This window comes from Caretta caretta, chromosome 3, assembly GCF_965140235.1.
Source record: "Caretta caretta isolate rCarCar2 chromosome 3, rCarCar1.hap1, whole genome shotgun sequence".
Classification (NCBI taxonomy): domain Eukaryota; kingdom Metazoa; phylum Chordata; order Testudines; family Cheloniidae; genus Caretta; species Caretta caretta.
This window is the reverse complement of record NC_134208.1, coordinates 20,819,410-20,836,419: the sequence shown is the minus strand read 5'-3', so window position 1 is coordinate 20,836,419 and position 17,010 is coordinate 20,819,410. Positions and strand designations below refer to the sequence as shown.

Below are 17,010 nucleotides of genomic sequence, written 5' to 3'. Positions count from 1 at the left end.
TCTTTATCCATTCTTCAGGATCTTCTCTGAAACCTCTCCAATTTACCAAAACTGAACTATGGACACCAGAACTGGACACAGTAGTCCAACACGAGGCAAGAAGAAAGGTGCAGCTCTTCTTGGACTGTATAACTGAGATTTTCCAATTGTTCTTTCCAGACAGCATGGAAATATTGCACCTACATCTAAGGGAAGGCACTGCTTCCATGACTAATCTACATGTACAGAAATAAGGAGAAATTTAACCTTAAACCATATTCAACATTTCTATCCATTGTAGAGTAATACAGAGGCAAAATGTATTCAATGTTCAGACTTTCAGGGTATTTGTTTCATTTTGATATGAGAAAGAATTGTTTTTTTGTCAATGAAACGTCTTTGAACTAAAAACCAAACAAGTTTATCTATCAAGGTTGGAAGGAAAGAAATGGATAGACATTTTTCAATGACATACAGCTTCAGTTTTGAGGCAGAAACTATAACAAGCAGCTGTTCTTTGCAATGAATTTATTTAAGATGTGAAAGCCTTCTGTTCTTGGTTAAGTATATGCAGCATATCTACATGAACATGCACTCTTAAATACAATTGTGTGCAAAGACAATTACTTACATTATGACAGGTTTCAGAGTAGCAGCCATGTTAGTCTGTATCCGCAAAAAGAAAAGGAGGACTTGTGGCACTTTAGAAACGAACCGATTTATTTGAGCATAAGCTTCCGATGAAGTGAGCTGTAGCTCACGAAAGCGTATGCTCAAATAAATTTGTTAGTCTCTAAGGTGCCACAAGTACTTCTTTTCTTTTTACTTACATTATGTTCTTCTGCGACCTTCACTGCTTTTAGAATAACACGTTGCCAATGTGTTTGTCTGTACATAATACTTTTTCCGTACTTCACTGCTCATGTGCTTGGTTTTTTTAAAAAGCTTTCCTGATGGCCTTCTAGTTGTGAGAGAATGATACATCCTAACTATTATTTTGAGGTCTGTCTTTTCTTCTAAGATCCTGCAGTTGCTTACAAGTGCATTCATTTATAACCATTTGAAATATCAGTCAACTAGCATGTCCAAAGGTCTCATATTATTTATCCAACTCTCAGTGGTTCTATCTTATTTTTAATATGACAAATGCACTCACACCCATCCACTTGTAAGTGTACCCATGCACACAAACACAAACAGACATTTATACACATGTAAGAGTCATGGGGTAAATAAGTTTTGATCGGAGGTGCGTAGCATAGCCCACAGTGAAAATGCCAAGGGCAGGGAAGGCTGGATAAACACTGTCAGATTCTCCAACCAGTCAGAAACTTTGTTCCTGGTCCCCCACACTCATTATCAAGAAGCTGAAAAAAGAAGCCACACAGTCCCTTTCATTAAATTCCAGTCTCTCTCTCACAGTCAGTAAAGTGAGAAGTTATTTAAAACTCTATTCACAAAACAAAATGTTCTTCTGACCCCCAAAGGGCCAGCCACATTACCAGATCAATACTCATTTGGATCTTATCCAAAATACCTTGCTGCCAGCCAAACCTTTAGTGTCTTAAACCAAAGGTTTATATAAACAAAAAGAAAGAGAAGAGAGTTGTTAAATGGTCAAAGTGATCAGATAATTACATATGACTTTGGAGTCCATATATGAGGTTCTTAGCAGCATTGTTGAGTTGGCTGGCTTGTAAAATCCCTCTGGAACACATCCAAAGCTTGGATGGCTTTATCAGTCCTTTGTTCAAAGCTTCAGTTTGTAGATAAGTTACTCCAGAAGTGAGAAGCAGGACTGAAGAGAAAATGGAGAAGATACAGCTTCCTTTTTTCTCTTTTGCCATGTGGCTTGTGCACCCTTTGTCCCAAACACAAGCTCACAGCACGTAGGCATGGAAAAGCTCTTGGAGTCACTTGTCCACAGGCATGTCCCTACATCTCCTGCTGACTCATTGGCCCTGACCTCTTAGGAACTCTCAAATTGTTGACTGTCAAAGACCTTCTTTGACAGACATTCAGGAGGCTCTTGAACATTATGCTCAGCCTATCTGAACCCCCTGAAAGACGGGCAGTTTCAGTATACAATAGCTTTGATTGATTAAGAACTTTGAAACTGGAAGCAGTCAGATATCAGTTGCTGTTGAGAAGCTTTCTCAGGCAAAACCTATGAAACTGAATAATCTTCCAGGATTGACACCTGTCCAGGATCATATGGCAAAGTGGTCAGGACAACCATGTGGTATACCCCAAGATTAGTGTTTTTAGGAAGTTCATTGACTTTCCACACATTTTTATAAGCTTGAGAAATGTGCTATGTAGTTTGCTAATTCCGCGTATAATTTCAACATCACTTACAGTGTCTCATATAAAATTACATTGCCATGAAAGGTAAAATGTGACACCACTAGAGGCTTTTGATTGCAGAAGAAAAACATGAGGTTCAGCATAAACCCCTCCAGCTGGAAATTAGTCATAAGCGGTATTTTTTTTTCACTGAGAAGGAGACCAAAGTTCATTGTTGTTATATTAAAATGAGTTACAATACCATTTCCTGAGTTCCTGCTTTGAATGGAAAACAAAAGGAGCTGCCTCAGCAAAAAGTAGTTCTTAAATAAGCTGTTCAGTGATTTTAGCTTTTGCCTTCAGGCATGAGAGACTGAAGAATTTGCCTTCTTGAAATTGGAAGCAGACTCCTGTCAGTAGAGTGTTAGTGGCGTGTTCAATATCAGCCGTAAAGAAGAGATTGAAGAAGCAAAGTGAATGCACACCCTTGGAGTTGGGTGAGTGCTGCAAAAATGTTTCTGCGTAAATATCCAAACAAATATTTGGTTTTGGAGGGGAAAGAAAGAAGCCCTTTTGTTAAGGCCCTGAACTGAGACTTAGGAGACCTGGGTTCAATTCCTGACTCTATCACAGACTTTCTGTGTCAACTTGGGCAAGTCACTTATGCCTAAATGTACAAAAGGAGTTGGGTACTGTGGTGCTGAGTGTCACAACACCTGGCTTTTAAGTGCCTCTCTTAAAGAATCATTGGGGCCAGAGAGAGAGAGAAAGCACAAGCATGAACAGGAATATAAGCTGGTGATTAGAGCACCCACCCAAGATGTGGAAAACTTTAAAGTTAATATTGTAGAATATTCATTCGTGACATTTTTGTGTTTGCAATCATTAGCAATTGCTCTGGAAATTCATTTCTAAGAGTTATCCTAATTACAGCCAGGAAACAGAGTCCAGTCAAACTATTCGCCAGGAACTGGTTGTGAACAAGCTACACATTAAAAGATTAATTGTGTTTGGTAAATAATGAATACATTTGGGAAAGTTGCATTTTTCTCAAACAATTTGCAAACAACAAAAATTACAAAATTCTCTGAATCAATTATTAATTACAAATTATTCACTCTTTCTAGTGGTCCTGAACCCTGCTGTGAAAAGGAAGAGAAAGGGCACCATTATAACTGATTCGTCCAGATGTAATATTGGAATAAATTTATAAATACATATGCTTCTCTGGGCTCTGTATTTCCTGAGTTTTCATAACACCTTTCTATTACTGGAGACAAGAGCTAAAATTTTCAAAAACACCTAAAGGACTGTCAAGCCTTTCAGTGGGAACTTGGTACCTAAATCACTTAGGCACTTTTGAAAATGGGATTTAGATGCCTATGTTCCTTTGGATGTTTTGAGAATTTTACCCAAAGACCACATTTTTTCTTTCTCCATAGCTGATCAGCAGATTACTTCCAGGCAGCGGACAGCTTAGTAAACTCAAGCTGTATTTACCAGAAGAAGAGTTGACTGTGTGGAGTTTTCTAATTTGTGGGTAAAATAATTGGAACTAGTTTATATTGGTCACTTCCCTGGCTGTTGATCCAGGTTGAGTAGGGATAAATGCAATCTTCTCTGTTTTCACCCTGGATATAGTAGGAAAAGACATTGATTACAGTGGGATTGCTTGAGAAGAGTACAAATAAAATGGTGGCCAGCAATGCTAAGGAGTCAAGGAAGATTGCTTAATTCAGAAAGTGTCTTCTGAAATCTTTCCAGACTCCTCCTTTCTGTTTCCCTTCATTACCCCTTCAGCCAAGGAGTCTGAACTATTTGACCCAGAAAGGGCAAGCACTGTGTTTGTCATGGGGAACTTGTCATGGAGGGGAATAGATAAATGCATTAACCCATTTAACTAAGATCGAGTGAATGCTTACTATGGAACAACGTATCACTAATGACTGGAACAGGTGCAGAAAGTGTCTTAATAAATCAGTAACCTAGGAAGCACATAAATTATTTCGAAGGTTAATGTATTTTCCTCTTTGTTCGTCAAATATTTCAAAGATATTTTCATGAATATTCAAACCTTACAAAAAATCCCTCAGTAGAATATGTTTAGGATGGTAGATAAAGGGAGAACTAAGAATAATGGTCTGAAATTAAGCCAAGAATAATGATGAATGAATACTAAGAGAAGATTTGTGACAATGAGATTTATTTGACTATATAATAGCCTAGCAAGAACAGTGGCAGAGATGCATCTCTAAGCTCACTTAAAACTGGGTTATACAAAGCCCTCAAGAATATTGTGTGACTTCTTCAGAGAAGTCACACAATAGCAGGAGAATAGACTAGGAGGCCTAATGGGCTCTAATGTCTAGTATTCTAATATTACCTTTTCTAGGTGTTTGGTGAAACCTAACAACATAGCCCACTAGGATATAAATAAGTGAATGAGATAATGTAAAATGTATTATGTATCATGGGCTTGGCAGGTGATTCCTTTTAAGAAACCAAAAGAAGGTCTCTTGTGGTCACAAGTTCATAAATGCTTCTGTTCAGAACAAGCCCGCCCATGAAAATTTTAGTCCATCCTTTACAAAGTTTGGGGGTCTTTGATCTGGAGTTCATTGATGCTCACCTTATAATTTTTTGGTCAGTGGTTGGAGCACTTAGCTGGGATGTGGGAGTCTGGGTTTCAGGTCCCTTCCCCCTGGCTGAGAAAGGATTTGAACAGGCATCACCCACCTCTTCAGTGGGTGCCCTAACTGCTAAGCTATAAGAATCATTCTTGCACTTGCTTGGGCCCAATGATGATTTAATTGTTATTATTAATTATTTATAATTAAAGAGTCATTGGGCCAGAGGTAGATCAAGTCAGAGAATGCCTCTTTAGCTTGGTGATTCGTGCATCAAGGCACGACAACTCAAGGTCCAGTACCCCTGTTCAAATTACTCCAATTGTTTAGCCACAGTGGAACAGCTTCAACAGGCGAAACTGGGGGATCTCTACATCAGAATATCCTGTAGCTCAGTGGTTAGAGCTGAGCAGGACAGCCCTTGTTCACACCTTTTCTGCTCCTGGCAGAGAGGGGGAAATGAATCTGGGTCTCTCACATCTTAGGTGACTGCTCGAACCACTGAGTTAAAAGATCACCCCGATTGCTTCCAATTTGTATGGACTGAGGCAGAAGCCTAACTCATTCACACAAGAAATGTCCTCGGAACCTGAGGCACCTGACTCCAGGAGAGAGGTTCTCAGCTGTGAATTGCTAGCAGCGAACACTATCTGAGAGAGGGATGGGGTTTAGGCACACTCCTCTCATCAGCATCTCCCATTGGCTAGCTTAGGTGAATCCCTGCCTAGCTTCATGTCTTTTGTGAATTGCAGTCTAAGGCACCTATCTCTCCCCATTCATTGTAAAGGGACCCTAAGTGTGTATCAGGCTTTACAGAGTGCAGTGTTTCTAGGCACCTAAAAGTAGATGTTGCAATGCTCAGTATCACAACGCCTAAGTCTCTCTGTGACTCTAGCGCTGAGCTCCCACTGAGAGAGTTGGGCCCCTCAGCTGGGAATCTCAAAGTTCTTAAAGGCACCTAAATCCAAGTCTGTCTGAAAATCGAAGCCTTAACTCCCATGTATACCTCCCCCTGCTTGCCTAAAGCTGATGCTCCTAAGTCCATACTGAGGATCTAAATAAAGGTGGCTTGATTTTTCAAAAGCGTTGAGCATCCAGAAGCTGCCATTCAAGTTTAATAGAAGCCGCAGAATGTTTAACTTTTAAAAACTAGGCTGCCTATTTAGATACCTAAGTATGGATTTAAGACTGTAACGTTAGATGTCCATTTTAATCAAACCTTATCCAAAAAGTCTTGAAAAAAGAGACAAAGGGTTAGAGAAAAATATAAGAGGAAACATTAGAATAAGATATTTTTAAAAGACACAAAAATATGTTTATTAAACAAAAATACAACTAGGCAGAGAAGAAAAGGTAACGAAATGGGCTGCTTTTTTTTTTCTTTGAGTTATCTATATGAAATAGAAGCGGCCAGAATTCACTACATTGGGAAATTGGTATTTTTTGTGCTTTCTTTGTTCTAGATAAACTGAAAAAATATATTCAAATATTATAAAAATAACTTGAAAAATTAGACTAAACATGGGAAATTTGAGCCCTAAAATGAGAATTCAAAAAAATTATGGGTAAGTAAATAAAACTTTTATAACACAAACTGGTTTGCTAACTTAACTACTGCACTGTACCAGCAAAAGCTATTTATTATCTCGATGGTCAGGATAAATTAGCAGTGTATGTTTTTTTAAAGTGCTTTACATGGTTTCTTATTTTGAAAAGAAAAAAAAAACCTTACTTTTCATAGGGATCATATCTACATCTGCACTGGCCGCTGCAGAAGTCACAGAGGTCGCAGAAAGTCACAGAATCTGTGACTTCCCTTTCCGCCGTGACAGACACGCAGCCCTAAGCATAAGCTACAGCGACGTCAGTAATAAAAATCTCTCTGCTTCTTCATATCTTATCTAAAGTCAGTTTGATTACTTTGTGTCTGGAAAAAAAATCAGAATAAACAACACGAAAGCTAAAAATTTACCCAGCTCTAGTATACAACACACTACATGGGTTTGGGATCATGTGGGATCAGAGACACCAGGATCTGAAAGTCAGTTATACTAGGCTTGCTTCTCATACTCTGAGAAAGCTCCATGGGCTGCAAAGATTCTTTAGCTGGATGATTTGGGACTCAAAATGCCTATATATTTATTAACTTATAACTTCCTAATGAACCCAGTACAGTCTACTTTCATTTTCCTATCTGCCTATAGATAGAATCCATATAAACTTATTTTCTTACTTCTGTGAGGAATAGCTAGCTTATAGATCCTTTACATTTAGCTGATCCAAACCTCTCTTTGAGACTCCCCGCCCCCTGCACCCCCCGACTCCTTGGGTGGAAATGATGAGCAATGCTGCAGCTTTTTGCATGCTAACCTTCAAAATACTATCTGCCTCTTAGTCCTTGCTTAGTGACTGCAGCAAGAGTGTGTTTCTTTCTCCTGGAGCATAAGAGAAAGGGTTCAGGCCAATTATTGACCTCCATTCCTCAAAAATGTAGCGGGGAGGGGGGGCATCTGTGGCATTATTTGATGCCCCTAAACGGACAACATGCAGAACAGGCAGCAATAGAATACTTGACGGCAAATTAGACACGGCTTTCCATAGATCATCTAGTCTAACTTCCTACATAATACAGTTATTCATTTATAGGGACCAATAACTTGTGTTCGGCTGAAGCATAGCTTCCAGAAAGCCATCTGCTCTGGAGTTGAAGACTTCCAGGAGTGGAGAAGCCAACACTTCTCTTGGTAGCTTATTCCAATGATTAATCCCGCTTACTGTTAAATGTGTGCCTGTCTCACTTGAGTTTGCCTGGCTTTAACTTCCAGATGTTGGCTCTTGTTATGCCTTTCTTCTTTTGATTTAAAGAGCTCTTTAGTACCTGGTATTTTCTCCTTGTGAAGCTATTTAATGTCCACCATCACCAAGTCAATTCTTAGTCTTCTGTTAATAAGCTAAACAGATGGAGCTCTTTCCATCTCTTACTGACTTTTTTTCCAGGCCTCCAATCATCACAGTGGCTCTTTTCTGCACTCTTTCCAATTTTTTTCACATCTCTTTTAAAATGTGGATACCAAAACTGCAGGCACTATTCTAGGTAAAATAATCTCCCTACTTCTACTCACTACTTCCCTAATTATACATCCAAAGATCACATATTTTTGCCAGAGCATCTCACTAGAAGCTCATGTTCAATTTGCCTACTATGACCCCTATTTTTTTGGTCAGAGTCCCTGCTTTCCATGAGACAATTCCCCATTGTGTAGCTGAGGCCTGCTTTCTTTGCTCCTAGATGTCTGAAATTACAATCTGATAGGCTAGGAAAAAATACCAGTGAACTTTCATGTTGCATACACAGATATATCCTACCACAGATAACAATATATCATTCAGCTCTGGACAAGACATTAGTAGAATGACAGATAAATTGTAAAGTGTTGAGAGAAGAACTAAAAATGACTGGCAGGCTGAAGGGTGACAACTAATAAGAATGGGAAATGTTATCAGTCTACAAATATTCGAAGTGTGCAAATGTTAAAGAGGGAATGGAATTATTTACTGTGGGGTATGCAGACATAAGTGGTGATTATGGGATGAAAGTAAAGAAAACTTAGTTTGACTATCAGGAAAAGCTTTAAGTATTGAAATGTATTATTCTGTTCAATAGATTCCAAAGGCAAGTGGTGGAGGATCCACCTTCTGAGTCTTTTAAAACTAGACTGGACAAAACACTGGCAAAAATATTAATAAAATTATTCTGTGGGGAATAATCTTGCACTGATAGACATGGACAGGGTAGTCTAATTGACCATTTCCATATATAACTTCTGATTCTGTAATTCTATGATCTGGTGGATAAGCAGGTACTGTTTTTCACATAGTCAATTTTTTGAAGACATTTTTGCACCAAATGGTCATTCTCTAATAACTAAAGTATTAGTTACAACTAAAGTATTTGCATCAATCATCACCTTAGTGGGACTCTCATGAATAAAATTTTCTAGATTTTCCCCTGAAGCTTGAATATACATGGAGATTAGATTATGCCTGGACCGTCTCAGCCCAAAACAAATCCTACTCATAGGATAGGAGATGCACAAATTTGAAAAACCTTGCACTTGTAATTGCCTCTGATTTATACCTGTTCCACTGCAAAACAGAACATTTCAATCTTCAAGGCTCTATTTGGAACCTTTAATGAATACTGAGGGCATGATCCAAAGCCCACTGAACTCAACAGAAAGCCTCCCATTGACTTCAGTGGGCTTTGGATCAGGCCCTAAATTCACTTTTGGAAAATAAAATAAACGGTCGGATCTAAAGATAATGAGCCCTTCAAAAAACAATAGGATTATTCACGCACCATGAAAATACATTAAAAGAACATTAAGGATGTGATGCAAAACAATAAATGTGAAAGAATTTAGTTAAGAGCAATGTTTGCCATATGCTTTACAACACATTGGCACAATGCAGTACATTTGAAAAGTACACCCTGTTGTGACTAGGTGTAGGGTGACATGTGGTAGCCCTACTTTCTTGACTTAGAATTTCCTTTCATATGGCTTTGTGTCACAATTCTGCTTTTAGCATACTCTGATAAATTCTCTTTTTAATAGGTGGATAAAAATTCACCAAGATGTACAAAATTTAGAGAATAGGCTAAAAAAAAAATCTGAGGATTTAGGTGCCAAGTTTCAACCCAGGTTGAGGTCCAGTGTCTCCTCTCCAATTCAGATCATGGATCAGTGCAGAATGAATGCAGACTGCAGAATGGATAATGTCACTCATAATGCAAGTGAGAGAGAGAGAGAGAGTACTTTTTCCTACCCCATTGTAATATTGTAGCATCTGCAAATAGTGGGGTCTTTTTTAGAATGAAAGGCCATGTCATAATGCTACAGACTTCTATGTCAATGATTTTGCAGTCCATTTTAATAAGTTGTTCTCAATGACCTAGAGTGGCTTCTAAACATTATCTTCATTGGCTTTATTCTCATAGGCCACTGGGTTTCAGAAGGCCTCTGCAATGAAGTGGTAGATAAGTTGGTGAATCAGCTGAAGTTTTGTCCTGGCTTTCACTCACATCACCAGCAGCCAAGCCTGGAAGTGAGGAACTCATGCATCACTGTGTCAAGGTCTGAATCCTACACAGATTCCTGGTTAGTTGGATATGTAAAAGTGTTTCTAGATATACTGGCTAGACTAGAGCTGGGTGTGAAAGAGTTTTACTAACTCATAAACATTTTAGATTTCAAGAAATGCTCCTGTTCTCCATCAGGATACAATGACACCTTTCAAAATTTGTCATGGAAAAGTGAGAAAGGGAGACCTTTCCCAGAATAGCCAAAGTATAGGATTTAGGGCACTCAACTGGCGTGTAGAAGATGCAGGTTCTATATGCATCCCAAGTGAGTGCCCTAACTACAAGGCTATTAGCTATTCTAATACCTATAGCAACAGATATTTCACAAAGCTGAAAACAATTATGAGCCAAATCAACTGAGATGAAGAACATAATAAAAAAAAACGTGAATGATATTTGGGAATCATTTAAGAACACCTTACTAGATGCCTAACAAGCCACAATCCTGCAACTGATTAAGAAGATTGAGCTGCCTAAATAAACTACCTCACGTAGAGGAGAAGTGAAGGAAGCTATAAAAATATATATTAACAAATGGAATAAAGGGGAATTTGATAATAATTAATATAAATCAGAAGTTAGGAATTGTAGAAAATTGATAAGGGAAGCAATAGGACAGAGTCTTCTATGCCAGAATACTTAAGGACAATAAGAAGGAAATTTTAAAAATATTTGGAAAAAGAATCCTGATAATGGTATTGGTTCATTACTAGATGGAAATGATAGAATAATCAGTTATTCAGAAAAGTCAGAAGTGTTTAATAAATATTTATGTTTTGTATTTGGGGAAACAACAGATGATATAGTCTCAACATATAGTGATGATAAAATCTTTCCATTCCACGAGTATCTCAGGAAGATGTTAAAAAAAACATCTAATAAAGCCAAACATTTTTAAATCAGCAGGTCCACATAACTCACATCCAAACATTTTAAAAGAGAAGGCTCAGGAGCTTTCTGGACCTTTAACATTAATATATTCAATAAGTGTCGGACCACTGGGGAAGTTCCTGAATAGTGGAAGAAAACTAATGTTTGTGGCATTTTTTTAAAAAAAGGTAAATTGGATGATGTGGCTTATTATAGATCTGTTATCCTGACGTCAATTTCAGATGAGGTAAAGATGCAGCTGATATGGGACTTGATTAATCAAGAATTAATGGAGGATGATGTAATTAATGAGAATCAATGTGGGTTTATGGAAAATAGATCCTGTAATACTAACTTGATATCTTTTTGGATGAGATTACAAGTTTGGTTGATAAAGATAATGGTGCTGATGTAATATACTTAAACTTCTGTCTGGCATGTGAGTTGCTACGTCACAATATTTTGATTAAAAAAATAGATTGATATAAAATTAACATGGCACACATTAAATGGATTAAAAACTGGCTAACTGATAGGTCTCAAAATGCAATTGTATTGGGGAATTGTCATCAAGCAAATGTGTTTCCAGTGGGGGCCAGGAGGGATTGGGTCTTGGCCCTCCCTTATTTAACATTTTTTATCAATTACCTGGAAGAAAACACAAAATCATCACTAGTAAAGTTTGCAGCTGACCCAAAAATTGAGGGAGTCATAAATAATCAAGAGGATAGGTCACCACTGATTCAAAGCAATCTGGATAGTTTGGTAAACCGGGCGTATGCAAAAATATGCATTTTGGTATGGCTAAATGTATACCTCTATGAAGAAAGAATGTCAGCCATATTTACATGATTGGGGACTCTATGCTGGGAAGCAGTGACTCTGAAAAAGATGTGCAGGTTGTGATAGATAATCAACTGAATGTGAACTCCCAATGTGACACTGGCCAAAAGAGCTAATGTGAGTCTAGGATGCATAAACAGGGGTAGGAGCAGAGAGGTTATTTTACCTCCATATTTGGTACTGGTGTGACCACTGCTGGAATACTGTGTGCAATTCTGGTGCCCACAGTTTAAAAGGATGTTGATAAATTGGAAAGGATCTTGAGAAGACCCATGAGAATGATTAAAAGATTAGAAAACATTCCTTATCGTGTTCGATTCAAAGATCTCAATCTATTTAGCTTAACAAAGATAAGGCTAAGGGATGACTTGATTACAGTCTATAAGTATCTACATAGGGAACAAATATATAATAATGGGATCTTCAATCTGGCAAAGAAAAGCCTAACAAGGTCCAGTGGATGGAAGTTGAACCTAGACAAATTCAGACTATGAGAGTAATTAACCACTGGAACAATTCACCAAGAGTTGTGGTGGATTCTCCGTCACTGACCATTTTAAATCAAGATTGGATGTTTTTCTGACAGAAATGCTCTAGGAATTATATTGGGGCAGTTCTATGGCCTTTGTTATGCAGGAAGTTAGTCTAGATGATCACAATGATTCATTCTAGCCTTGAAATCTATGAATCTATGATTTCTGGTGTCTTGTGATGGGGTATATACCCCATCCTGGCTGAATCTGAAGGGTGGGTCAGCCACAGTTAAAGATGAGTTCCACCTGGGAGATGAGCTGAGTGGTGATTTTAAAGGAAGTCTGGAGCAGAAGGCAGCTGGCTGGCTGAGCTGGGGCTGAAGTTGGTCAGGCGAAGCTTTAGGCTGGCTGTGCAGGCTGAGAGAGTCTGAGAACTGGGGCTTTGAGTGGCAGATAGGTGGCTGAACAGAGCTGGAAATACAGACTGAGAGGGAGAGGCTGAAAGTTATGTTGGAAAATGAGGGAGAAGAAGCTAGGGATGAGAAATGCTTCAGATTAGGAAGAAGAAAAGACTAGAAATATCCGTATCTGAAGAAATGGCAGCAGACAGGGATGGAAAAAAGTGTAAGTGAAGATGTAAATATAGTGCACGTTATTCACTTGAAACAAGTGGAATGGATTAGGCAAGATATCAGATATATTAAGAGCAAAAAGAATGCAGCATGGAGATTTATTAAAAGCATTTACACATAAGGAACAGGCTGAAGAACTTATTAAAACTACAACTTATCAGCTACCTAAATTTGTGATAGAAGCAAAAGGGATAATGAATGGGGTTCCACTAGGCATGACTGAGGATGAAATTGAAAAGGGGATAGGTAAGGACCAAGTGCTGTTTGTTAAGCAGCTAATTAGGAGGAAACGGGGAGAACACAAGCCATCCAGAGCCATCCGAGTATCTTTTAAAGATTCAATGGTACCCAATAGGGTTAATATAGGATATCATTTATTCTGGGTTAAACCATATATCCTGGCCCCTCTGAGATGTTATAATGTCAAAGGTTTGGGCATGTGGTGGCTGGCTATAAGAGGAAAATGTGGTGTCATGAATATGGAAGAGAACACTTGTATGAGAATTGTATGGAAAGGTGGCTGGCTATAAGAGGAAAATGTGGTGTCATGAATATGGAAGAGAACACTTGTATGAGAATTGTATGGAAAGGTGGCTGGCTATAAGAGGAAAATGTGGTGTCATGAATATGGAAGAGAACACTTGTATGAGAATTGTATGGAAAGGTGGCTGGCTATAAGAGGAAAATGTGGTGTCATGAATATGGAAGAGAACACTTGTATGAGAATTGTATGGAAGGAAGAGAACTAAAATACCTCAGTTGTGGGGGTAAATATAGTGTATCATACAAAAGGAGTGTGGCAGTGGAACAAGCAAGAGAGATACAGAAAATTACAACTATCCATAAAATATCCTATGCCGAAGCTATCAAAAGAGATTCATAGCAGAATGTGGAACAGGAGGAAAAATGCCAGTGAGGGAAAAGAGCTATTGGTACCACAACACACAGTTCAGGGCAGGGAAGATAATATAAGGAGAATAGATGAAGATGTACTGCTTGCAGGCAAAGAGAAATGTATGCCATTTATGAGAGAAGTGATTAATTGAGCTTTACGGGCAGGGAAGAAGATTGAAAGGATAAAAAAGTATAACAAAAGCAGTAGAGAAACATTTGCATATAGGCAATCTCTCGATAAATTGCATTCATAACATTTTAAATGAAGGTAATAATGTAGTTTAAACATGGTTCTAATGGTTATTTTTGCTGGAATGCACATAACTCCTGACCATGTGTTATTAAACTAAAGAAACTGGTTTTTAAATGGAAAACAAACCTGACACGATGTGTACAAGAAACATGGCAGGTGAGAAAGCTTATGTTTAGATTTTCAAGATATGATGTAATCAGACGTGACAGAGTAATAATGGGGGGGGGGTCTGTATATTTTTAAAGGAAGGTCTTAGTTATGTTGACATAGATGTACAAAACTTAAGTTTTGAGTACAACACTGTAAGAGATTCCTGTGCAGAATAGTAGCACCTTTATATGAATCTAGTGTTTGCAACTCAAGTAAAATAATTAGGCAATCTAGAATCAGGAGAGTTAGTTAAGGATATCAAAGGCCTGTACATCTGTGGGGACCTTAATAGCCATAATGACTTATGGAGAAGCAGGAAAACTGACTAAAAAATGGGAAATACCTGGAACAATTAATTGACAAGCACAACCTGTCATTGCTCAATACTGGAGCACCTACTAAATTTAGTTTGGTGGATGGAACCTTTTCCTGTTCAGAGCTGGGGATTCCAAAAAGCAATATAGCAAGTAAATGCAGCTGGGCAATCTATAAAGAAGATGGAATAGGAAGTTATCACTTCTCTATGCTAATTATATATCAAGGTCAAGGAAATGTTGAAAACACTGAAGGAATTCCTACTTGGAGCCAAAGGAAAGCAAATTGTGGACTCTTTAAGTGTAAGAGTGGTGAGTATCTAAATACCAAATGTATAAGTGATAATCTAGAGGAATTTTATCGTAGTATAATATAGGGAAGGTGTAAGAGCAGCCAATCCAGCTATATGTAAGATATTCCATTGCTGCAAATTCAGAAGTGCAGTTCCCAGGTGGAATGGAGATGTTCCCCGGTGGAATGTAAATCAGCAATTAAAGAAAGAAATAAGACACACAAACAAATAAAAGTTACAATGAATAGCAAAGACTTAATGAACTATACAAGATGTAAAGCAGTGGCACAAAGAATTGTTAAAAAGGCAAAGAAAGAGTTGGAGAAAGTAATGTGGGAAAATAACCAAAATTTCCAAGGTTTCAGAAATATATAAACAAGTTAAAAGAATCAAAGGAATACACAGTAAAAACAAATTTATACCTGGTCTTATAGAAAGTATCATGCTGAAAGTTCTAATTTAGGGAAAGCGGACAATTTAGCAAAAGAGTTCCAAAAAGTTAATAGTGAAACAAATCGAAATAAAAAGTTTTGTGAAAATGTTTGCGAAGAAAACTGTGAGCTCTTGCATGGCTGGATGAAGTGAGCTGTAGCTCACGAAAGCTTATGCTCAAATAAATTTGTTAATCTCTAATGTGCCACAAGTCCTCCTTTTCTTTTTGCGGATACAGACTAACACGGCTGCTACTCTGAAACCCATAAGATGATGTACTGAATAAAAATTGCAGCATACAGGAACTCAAAAAAGTATAGACAAAAGAAAAATACTGCCCCATGTAAAAATAACATATTAATCTAATGATTAAGCACCTACCAGAAGGGAGTTTAAGAGCTTTATTGAAATTATATAATATATGGGGAAAGGAATACTGCTGGAAGAATAGAAGTGAGTGGTGTTTATATCGATATAAAAACCTGGGAAAATATGCACAGAACCTGGTGCATATAGACCTACTGTGTGTGTGTGGGGGGGGGGGGCGGGGGAGGTGTAGGGAGCCAGGGTGGCTCCCCTCTGAACCAGAGGGTAAAGAGCCACCCTCTGAGCCTGAGTGGGCAGGGCCAGGCCAAGCTTCCGCCAATCCCCAGAAGGGGAAGGGTGGGGACAGGAAGTACAAAGGGCGGGGCCCTCTGCCCAGTGAGGAGAGCACCAGGGAGGGAGGGAGACACAGGCTGCTGGCTGCTCCCTCACTATCCTGCTGCTGACCCAGGCGAAGCCCTGGGCAAGGAGGAGCCTAACCGGGGGGAAGGCCTGTGGCAACCAGGGCTGCCGGCCGCCGAATACCCAGAGGACCTGGAGGGGCCTGACCGCAGCCCAGGCCAGCGTGAGTCCGATACCGAGGGGGAGCGGGGGTGGCCCGCAGCGGAATAACCCGGAGGAACTGGAGCTGCCCGCAACGGAATACCCGGACGAGATGGAGGGACCGGAGCGACCCGCCTGAGAGACACCGGGTAGGAGGTAGCCCAGGGGCCCAACTACATCGTGGGGTGGGTGTGTTTGGTCAGCGGGTGTGGATTGCCCCGCTGACCCAGCGGCGGGACCTTCGCCTCCCGCCACTGTCAGGGCCCTGGGCGGGAATGCAGTGGAGTTGGGTGGGCCTGCATTCCCCTACCCCAGTGCTCCCCTGCTGGAGGGGCGCGCTACTGACTCTTGCCGGCGCTCCCCTGCCTGAGGGGCGCGCTACTGTCTCCGGCCGGCACACCTTCCCGATAATTCCCCAATGCCTGGGAGGTGGGGCCAAGGCCTGCCAATGAGACCATTGCTCTCCATCGCCCCTAGGGGCTCGGAAGACCGACCGACGCCTGTCACAAGTGGTGGAGAATGCGGGCAGGCGATCCCAACCCCTGCCGAAAGGGGTGAGTGCGAGGGCACCTCTGAAGCTCCCCTACTGGAAAGATGGAGATGGAAAGGCTTTTCAAGTTCCTGGCTGAGAGCCAGCAACAGCAGCAGCACCAACTCATGCAACAGCTGGGCGCCCACCAGCAGCAGTTGCTCCAAACCCTGGGGGCCCAGCACCAGGAACAACAAACCCAGTGCTTCCAGCAGCTTGCAACCCTGTGGTCAGGCCATGGTGGTGCTCAACCGGAGCGGGCAGCCACCCCGACCCCTCCCGCCCCACCGATCCATCTGGCCAAGATGGGGCCTGAGGATGACCTGGAAGCCTACCTAGTGACCTTCGAGCGGGTGGCCTCAGTGGCTGGTTGGGCGCCTGACCAATGAGCAACACTCCTCGCCCCATATCTGACGGGGCTAGCC

General features: G+C 40.1%; 1 long non-coding RNA gene across 2 annotated transcripts in view; it reads left to right on the top strand.

Moving 5' to 3' along the window:
- The first annotated feature begins 2,611 nt into the window (after positions 1 to 2,611).
- LOC125634621 (uncharacterized) overlaps positions 2,612 to 17,010 on the top strand; it is a 91,076-nt gene continuing 76,677 nt past the window's right edge. The window contains exons 1-2 of one of the 2 annotated variants that reach the window (XR_007355976.2): positions 2,612 to 2,762; positions 9,892 to 10,027. This is a non-coding gene — a long non-coding RNA (uncharacterized LOC125634621). Of the gene's footprint in view, positions 2,763 to 9,891; positions 10,052 to 17,010 lie in introns of both variants that reach the window. The other variant, XR_012667414.1, reaches the window with a different exon arrangement.